The 9,174-nt window shown below is 34.7% G+C and overlaps 2 non-coding genes and 1 pseudogene across 2 annotated transcripts; all 3 read left to right on the top strand.

Annotated features, from left to right (window-relative positions):
• Window positions 1-2,799: 2,799 nt before the first annotated feature.
• Window positions 2,800-2,871, top strand: LOC111820655 (small nucleolar RNA SNORD113/SNORD114 family). The gene has a single exon (XR_002824186.1). It is a non-coding gene; the product is annotated as a small nucleolar RNA SNORD113/SNORD114 family (small nucleolar RNA).
• Window positions 2,872-4,859: 1,988 nt separating this feature from the next.
• Window positions 4,860-4,931, top strand: LOC111820659 (small nucleolar RNA SNORD113/SNORD114 family). Its single transcript, XR_002824189.1, has one exon. It is a non-coding gene; the product is annotated as a small nucleolar RNA SNORD113/SNORD114 family (small nucleolar RNA).
• Window positions 4,932-7,011: 2,080 nt separating this feature from the next.
• LOC111820656 (uncharacterized) lies at window positions 7,012-7,094 on the top strand (annotated as a pseudogene).
• Window positions 7,095-9,174: the final 2,080 nt, after the last annotated feature.

Genomic DNA, 9,174 nt, shown 5'->3' with positions numbered 1-9,174 from the left:
TAGGAACGTGTAGTAACTATTTGAATTTTGGGTTGCCGGTGGTTTTACCACTATTAATTTTCTTAGGCAAATAAAGAGATGAATAAATTAATCCATGAATATTTGAGTAAATGAATAAATGGATGACTGACTGATTGACTGAATGAATAAATAGAAGCAGATCTGAAGAGGGCCACACAGGGACCATTGATGAGCATGTACCATGAAACTAGGATTGAGATTTAATTCAGTTTTGGGCGGATGAAGTCAATTAAAATAGAAGATTTCAGCTGTCATCTATACAGGAGGGAACACTTAGACAGAAGTTTTTTATAGTTACAATTCTTATTCTAGGTGATCAATGGTTAGTCATTGACTTTATAACAATAAATGAATTAATTGATAGTTATGAACTGATTAAGTCAATAAAATATGAAGCATTGTTTATGGGCCAATGGTGAGAAAGAGGGCCAAACATGGACCAATTTTGAGAATGTGGCACAAACCAAGGATTGTGATTAATCCAATATCTCACCACTAACATTTGTTTTAAAGATTTAAATCTAGTATTTTTCACCCATTTTCACACCTACTTTCTGTTTTACAGAATGAATGAACTGTAGCTGATTAACCATTCTGTAATGATGAAAGTCTTGGCTGCTCCCCAGGACTTTGAACTGGTTTAAACCGGTTCAGTCATGGCCAATGAGACAAAGCCAGAAAAAACCTGAGGTTTTACAATTTGGGTGATCTGGAATGATAACTGGAATGGGAAAATTTAGGAGTCAAAGCTCTGGAATGGAAGACTCGTAAGAAGTGTAGTGAGGCCTTTCATGAGCCTTATGCCTGAGATTGGATTATCATCAGGACTGTGGAGAGTGACACACATTCAAAACAGTGTGGTTGCTGCCCATCTTTGAGTGGAGCACCACTGTTTCCAACTGCTCAAAATCCCACGGGCAAGAGAGATTTGGTTGCTATGCAACGCATATGCTGCCCTTGTTTTCTAAGAAGGAGATTAGATTTTTAGCAGGACTTTGACCATAATTTTTCCCATTCGGGTTCACTCAACTTTTAAAAATTTGGGTCTGTTCTGGGTTCACTTCTTCCGTCATGACCGAACCAGGAAGAACTGGTTAGAAGCCCTGATGCTCCCTTTGTGAGTTAGGAGCATGCAGGGAGGCTGATGTAAGTGGCAGTCAAAGTTCTTATTCTTAGTTTGATGGTTTGCCCATGGTTTTTGATATTATTTAAAAGAAATAAATAGCTTCATACATTAATAATATCACAGAAGGCTATGCATGGAGCAATGATGAGAGTGTGGTGTGGACTTAGGAACACAATTATTCCAATTCAACACAATTCTATCTAAAAATAGACAAAGGACATTTTATTTGTTACTAGAATTTTAATATTTCGTGTTTATTTTATACCACTGATGAATCCGTGCTATTAAGTTGTTGAGGGAATAACAGCATAGGATGATGGAAAGATACTATCACAGTTCTAATGTGGAAGAAGGTGGTGAGTTCATAATAGCCTGTTGTGTCATCTTGGAAATATGGACACATTAAAAAAAAGAGGGCCAAGGGTGGACTGATGATTAGTGTGAAATTGCAATGAAGCAAGGAGGTTGACTGATTCATCTGTACCACAATTAGATGAATTGTAGAATAGAACCTAGTGTTTTATTTCTGTGGGAAATTAGACTGTAGATATGTGCTGTCCAATACAGTGGCCACTAGCCAGAAATGGCTCCTGAACACTTGGAATGTGGCTGGTCTGAATTAAGAAGTGATATACCAAAAAAAAAGAAATGTATCAGTGAATGCAGGCAAAGAAGGCTAGACATGCACAACTGGATTTCTAAGACTCAGTGAGGAAAAAAAAAGAATATAAAGTATTTCATTAATAATTTATTTAATCAATCAAATGTTGAAATGATAGTATTTTAGACAAGTTGAGTTAAATAAAATGTATTATTATAATTGATTTTACTTGTTTCTTTTTTTGCTTTTTTCTAGAAACCTTAAAATTATACATGTAGCTTACAATATATTTTTGTTAGACAGCACTGCTATAGACCAATGATAGATGTATTCAAGGGTATTTCCTTTGTTTTTTATGGTCATAAGTATTGAATGTATTATTATTAGTCAATCAATGAGTGAATCAATGAAAACTACAGGATTAAATTTATCTATTTCTAATCAAATTAAAGAATAAACACCTAGATAAATATATAAAGAGGGTCAAGAATGGAGCATTGGTGCAATGTGACATGAGACAAAATTTTAGGTTAATCCAGTGGTGAACGAGTGGGAGCCAGTAGGAAAACATGGAGGAGGGAGCTTCATTCATTTCATAGTTATTTAATATTTCACTTCGTTTTTCACCTCTGTTGATTTACACGTTCTGCCATCAATAAAAGTCTATGTTTCCAATCTGTTGGGAGAGAAAAACACAAGAAAAGATGGAAAATATGGTCAGTGAAGTAAAATGAGAGGCTCTTGGATGTTCTCTGTCACATAGTAAAAATTTAGACAAATTAAAAACAGAGGGCCAAGCATGGGCCAGTGATGAGTGTGGAATTGCATACAGGGTATTGACTGATCCATATGTGCAACAGTGAGGTCTGCTGTAGAAAGATATCTGGTGTATTAGCTCTGGGAGAAATTATCCTAAGTTAGTAATGTTCATAGATCTTACTCTTGCTTTCTTGTGATTCATGGGTATTGATTATATAATTATTAGTCAATCAAAAATAATGAGTTAATAAACAAATGTATAAACAAATAAAAAAAAAAAAGGTTCCAAGCCTGGACCAATGATGAATACCCTGGGGTGTCTGAATTAAGGATTCTGATTAAACCCTATAACTCTGAGGTCCATTATTAGAACAGACTTAACTGACTGCCTTGGTGAGACATGACTTTGTAGTTGAAGTTGGGAATATAGGCATCTTGTTGTTGGGCTTTTATAGATCTTAGGTATGAATCCTATTATTATTAGCTCATTAATGCGTGAATAAAAAAGGAAATGTATCAATGAATGTAGGCAAAGGGAGCTAGACATGCATATTTATGAGATTATGAAATGAGATGTAAATTATTATTAAAAATATTTCTGAGGAGCTGAGTTCAACAAGTAAATAGCTCAAGGCTGTTATCACATTGGTAAGGTGCATATGGGTGGTTGTGTGTCAGAGTCCATGTCGTTTTTGGGTTGGCGAGTGTTAATTTTATTAAGAAAAGAGAGAAAAAGTTTACATAATAAATAATTGATTGCAGAGCTACCTAATTGAACGAGGACCAATCACGGGTCAATGTTAAGAACAGGTTATGTGACAGAGTTGTGATTAAAACCAATTCTGTTCAATGAGTTTTATTTTTTAAAAATCACAACTTTTCATTTTTCTGTGGATATTGAGATTCTGGGCCGATATTAGTGTTATTCAGGACTTTTGCCCAGGGTATGTGGGTTCACAAATATCGATGGTATTAATTTAAGTAGATGAAAGAAGAGGCTCCTATTGATTATTGATCATTTAAAAGAAGGCAAACATGTATCAATGAGACTCATGTGTCATTAAACAAAGTTAATAATTACTCCTGTTCTTCTCTACTAATGTCCATAGAAATAGAAAAGGATTGGGACTCTGCCCACTTTGGGTAAAGAATGTAGAGACTGTTGCTTGTAGTAGTATTTTAGACCATATTTTATTCATTTATCGGTCTATTCTGTTCATAGTTTAGAAAATGAAAATTTGAACAGAATACACCAATAAATGAATAAATTCCTAAAGCAGAGCCAAACATGGACCATTGCAAGAGTGGGTTAGGAAATAAGGATTTAAATTTATCCAATTATGATTAAATGTATCCAATGCCATATTAAAAAAAGAGAGATAATCTAGACTCTTAGTTATGTGGGTAGGGCTTAATAGACAGAATTTAGAACAATAAATAAGAAATAAATTATTTTTAAGAAATAATTCTTATTCTGCTCGGGTTTATATTTAGCTGTTGTCATTATATTACATAAATTAATAATTAAATAAGTCATTACATAAAAAAGAGGGCCATTCTTGGGCCAATAATGAGAACGTGATGAAAATGGAGGCTTATGATAAAATTACTACAGCAGGACTAAGGCCCCTTAAGATATTTAAATCTGCACTGCTTCAGTTTTTTAACATCTGCCTTTTACTTCACAGAGTCAATACATCAAATATGACCTATTCATTATCCAGTTGATGAAGATCTCCACAGTCACTCTGTGGAAGAGGAGCAAAGGGACTCATGTAAGTAAGAAGGTTTGTGTTCTTGGTTTGGAGGGGCTTATTCATGTGTTTCATGGAACTCCCTCAACTGAATAAATGACTACGAACATAAAACCAAATGACACCATACATGGACCAATGCTGGGATTAAGATCAATCCATTTTAGTACAACCGAGGTCCATTAAAAACAAAGTTAGAGGGTGTTGCATTTGTTTTCACGGTTGCCTAGTGTTCTATTTTATTTTTGTACCACAATTAAAAATATTCTCTACTGATAAAGTTCTTGGTTGTTAAATCGTTGAGGAGGGAGCCCTTAGGCAGATGAAAAGTATTGTCAGTGTTCTAGTTGTGGGGTAAAATGGTAGGTTCCTCGTTGTTCATTGTACCAACTTAAAAATACAAAGAAAGATGAGCGAGTAGCAGTGAGCAACATGGGATGGTCATGAAGGTTATTAATTAATCCATACGTGGAGCAACAGTCATGCATCTTGTTCTTGGCGTTCATGATTCATGGATCTTCATTGTATTATAATTTATGCATCTTAGGATAAATCCAATAAGGAGGATATGAATGAAGAAGAAAAAAACTGCCATGTCTAGACCAATGATGAGTATCCTGGGGTGTCTGAATCAACAATTTTGATTAAACCCGTTAACTCTGAGGTCCATTACAAGAAGAGATCTAGTTACTGTCTCTGCGGTAAAGGGACTTATGGCAGAAGACAGGAATATTCAGGGTCTTGTTCTTGGACTTTTGTGTTCCTTGGATATGGTTTTTGTTTTTTATTATAATGAAGTAGTGTATGAATTAAGAAAGAAAGGAGGGAATGAATGAAGGCAAGGAAAGCCTCTCATTGTGAAATTATGAAATAAGGGTTATTATTAATGGATTTCTGAAGCTCTGAGGTCTAGTAAAATAAATAGATCAAGGTTTTTACCCCTTTCACTAGGGAGAAAATAGATGTGTGCCAGATTAAATATTGTCATTATGAATTGATGGTGGATTGGTGATTGTTTATTTTATTAAGAAAAGGGCAAAATGTTTGCACAAATAATTAAATAACAATTAAAAAAAAGCAATCATGAATTACAAACATTCTCATGATAAGAATATGTCACATGACAGGAGTTATGATTATTTTAATATAATTTATTATGGGCAAGCAATGAGCTTATGATCAAATGTTAGTATTATTCAGGGTCTGGGTCCAGTGAATTATAATTGTAACAATGATGTATTATAATTATATATTGTTATAAGTGAATGAATATGTTCATATCTTAGTTAAAATGTAGCAAATTAAGGACTAAGGAAGAGCCCTGTTATGAAATAAGAATAATGATTACCCTGTTTTATACAACTGATATCCATATTTTAAAACATCTAAGCCTTTCCCACTTGGGATAATGTACACATAGACAGTTGCACATAAGAGTATTTCAGTTCTGGGTTGTTGTCCATTTTACCATTTTGCCTTTTCTTTATGTAATGAACAACTGATAAAATTATTCCATGAGTGATTAAATAAATGAATGAATGAAAACATAAAGTAGAGCCAAGCATGGGCTATTGTTAAGAATATTCCATGAAACAAGAATTTAAATTTATCTCATCTGCAGAAGACAAGTCCATTAAAAATGATGATCTAGACTTTACCTCAGTAAAGTGGATGGACAGATATTTTTAATAGTCATACATGTTATTTGTGGATTTAGAGTGGCAGATTCAATGGTGTTCAGCGTATTGTTTAAGATGAAAATTGAATAATTGAGTTAGTAAAAAGTAGTGACATTCTCGGGTCAATGAAATGAAGCAAGTTTCATGTCTTCATTTGGTCTTAGTTCGTGTGTGGCCCTCCTTGTCTTCATTCAAGTTTTATGTGAAGTCTACTCTAGAACTGAATAACTAATATCCCTTAAAAATACCTAACTTTCTGCTTTTTCATTATTTTTAAAACCTGCCTTTCATCTCAGACTTAACATGCTATAGCTGATTTAATCGATGCCAAATAATGAAGATCTTGGCTGATACCTCTGTGTTTAAGAAGCATAAATATTGATGTGAGTAGCATTCGAAGTTTGTATTAGGGGTATTTGTTCATGGGTTTTCACTGAAATATTCCAAAGTAATAGATAACTACGTACGATTATCACAGTAATAAATAGCTACATAGAATTATAAAATTAAAGAATACCATACATTGCCAATGATGGGAATATACTACAAACCCAAGATAATGATATTTTACTTAATTCTGTACAACTGATGACTCCTAAAAAAACGATGGAAGGTGTTTCACCCATTTTCAGAGCTGTTTACTGTTGGCTTCTATGTTTATATCACAGTCAGTGTCAACATTTCTCCCTTCAAAAAGTCTAATTGAGAGGGAGCACATTGGAAGATACTGTCAGTCATCTTGGTCTAGGGTAAAATAGTGGTATCATGGTTGCTTATCATCCCTTCTTTAAACTATGTGCAGGTTAAATGAAGGAGGGGCCCATATGGACCAGTGATGAGTAAGGAGTTGATATGAAGAAGGCGTGTTGATTGATTCATATGTGCCACACTGAGGGCCATTGCAAAAAGAGATCTAGTATATGGGAAATGAGCATATGGGTAGGTATTAGTAATATGCAAGGATCTTATTCTTGGGATTTTGTGATTCATTTATGTTGATTATATTATTATTGGATCAGGGAATGAATCAATAAAGAAAGGGATAAAGGACTGAAGAAAAAGTGCAAAGCCTGGACCAATGATGACTCTTAGGGTGGGGGTCGGGTCTGAATCCAAAACTGTGATTAATCCCTATCTGGAACTCTGAGGTCCATTGTAAAAAGAGACAAGGTAAATTCTTGCCAAATGAACTCCTGAATGGATAAAGAAATATGTAAATGTATGGAGACAAGGAGGGCCACACATGGACCAATTATGACATTATGTAATAAAACAAAGATTATTATTAATGCATTTTTGAAACACTAATTTCCATAAGACAAATATAGCAAAGCCCTTTCCATAGGTCGGTCTAGACAGATGGAGCTAAGAGTCCATGTTGTTGCTTTGACTCTTTGGTTGATTGCTTTAATTGGAAAAGGGAGGAAAGGTTTACATAAATAAATATTTGCTTAAATAATCGCCTTATTATTTTTAAAAAATATTTTGTTGTGTTTTCAGTGAAAGTTTACACAGCAAATTAGGCTCCCATTTAACAATTACTACACAAATTGTTCAGTCTCATTAGTTATATTTTTCACTACATGGCAACATTCTCATTAATTTCATTCTGGATGTTTCCAGTAATCTTGTGTCCCTGTCCCCTTACTCTTTCATCTTTGCTTTAGAGTAATTGTTGACCATTTGGTCGCGTATAGATGATTTTTTAAAGGTGTGCAGTACTCACTGGTAATATTCTTTATCTTATGAGTCTATCTGTTATTTAGCTAAAAGGTGACCTCGGGGTAGTTTCGGTTCAAAGTTTACGGAATATCTCAGGGTGATAGTCTTGAGGAGTCTTCTAGTCTCAACCAATCCAGCAGGTTTGAACTGTTTAAGAATTTGAGCTCTATTCTATCAGGTTCCTCCTATTCTGGCCGTGACCAAAACAGTCTCTAGTGGTAGCAGGGCACCATCTAGTTCTTCTGGTCTCAGGGTAGATTAGGTCATGATTCGTGTAGACTGTTCTGTAGACTTGTTTTTTCTCTGAGTCTTTGGTTTCCTTCTTTCTCTTTTGCTCCGCGACAGGAAGAATCTGATAATTGTATCATAGATGCCCACATGCAAGCTTTTAAGACTCCAGACATTACTCACCAAAATAGGATGTAGAACATAAACTTTATGAACTATGTTATGCCAGATGTCTCAGTTGTCCCACGAGACTATGGTCCTAAGGCTTTAGACCCAGAAAACCAATCCCTTGAGGTGTTTGGTTATGTCTAAGAAGTTTCCATTGCTATGCGCCCAAGGGCTTTATTATATATATGTATATATATGCAAGCACACACCACAAATGTATATACATATAGGTGTGTGTTTATATTCACACACATATATATACCTATATATATATATATATATATATATATGCATATATATGTAACCACACATGTATGTTGGTTGCTGTTGCAAAATTATATGTCCTAGCATTTATCAAAAACATCCTTTTTGTGTGTGTATACTTGTTAGTAACATCATTTACCTCGCTCAGGCTGTTCGTACTTCACACACATTTGGTTGTTAACCTTTTCGGTCACCAAAAATAACAATGTCCACTATCTAGAGGATGATTCTCCCTCTCCCCCTCATCCCAGTTAACCACTGATGAACATTGGTCTCTGTTTGTATACCTATTCTTATTTTCTTCTAAAAGTGAGATCATACATTTTTGTCCTTTTGTGATTAATTTATTTCACTAAGCATAGTGTCCTCCGGATTCATCCACATTACAAGATGTTTCAAGAACTCATCATTATTCTTTATGGCTGTCTAGTATTCCGTTGTATGCATGTAACACAGTTTGTTTATACATTCCTCTGTTGATGGACATTTAGGTTGTTTTCATCTTTTTGCTATCGTGAATAGTGCTGCAGTGAACATAGGTGTGCATATGTCTTTTTGTCACTTCTATTAGGTCTCTAGGGTATATGCCTAGGAGTGGGATTGCTGGATAATAAGGTAGTTCTATTTCTAGTTTTTTGAGGAAGTACCACACCATTTTCCATAGTGGTTGTATACCATTTTGCTGTCCCACCAGCAATGGATAAGTTTTCCAATCTCCCAACATCCTTGCCTCCATTTGTTGTTTTCTGTTTTTTTGATTAGTGCCAATTTAGCAGGGATTAGATGAAATCTCATTGTTGTTTTGATTTGCATCTTTCTAATGGCTAATGATCGCGGACATCTTTTCATGTG

Source organism: Trichechus manatus, unplaced genomic scaffold, assembly GCF_000243295.1.
Source record: "Trichechus manatus latirostris isolate Lorelei unplaced genomic scaffold, TriManLat1.0 scaffold00045, whole genome shotgun sequence".
Lineage (NCBI taxonomy): Eukaryota > Metazoa > Chordata > Mammalia > Sirenia > Trichechidae > Trichechus > Trichechus manatus.
This window is presented reverse-complemented; position numbering and strand designations above follow the sequence as displayed.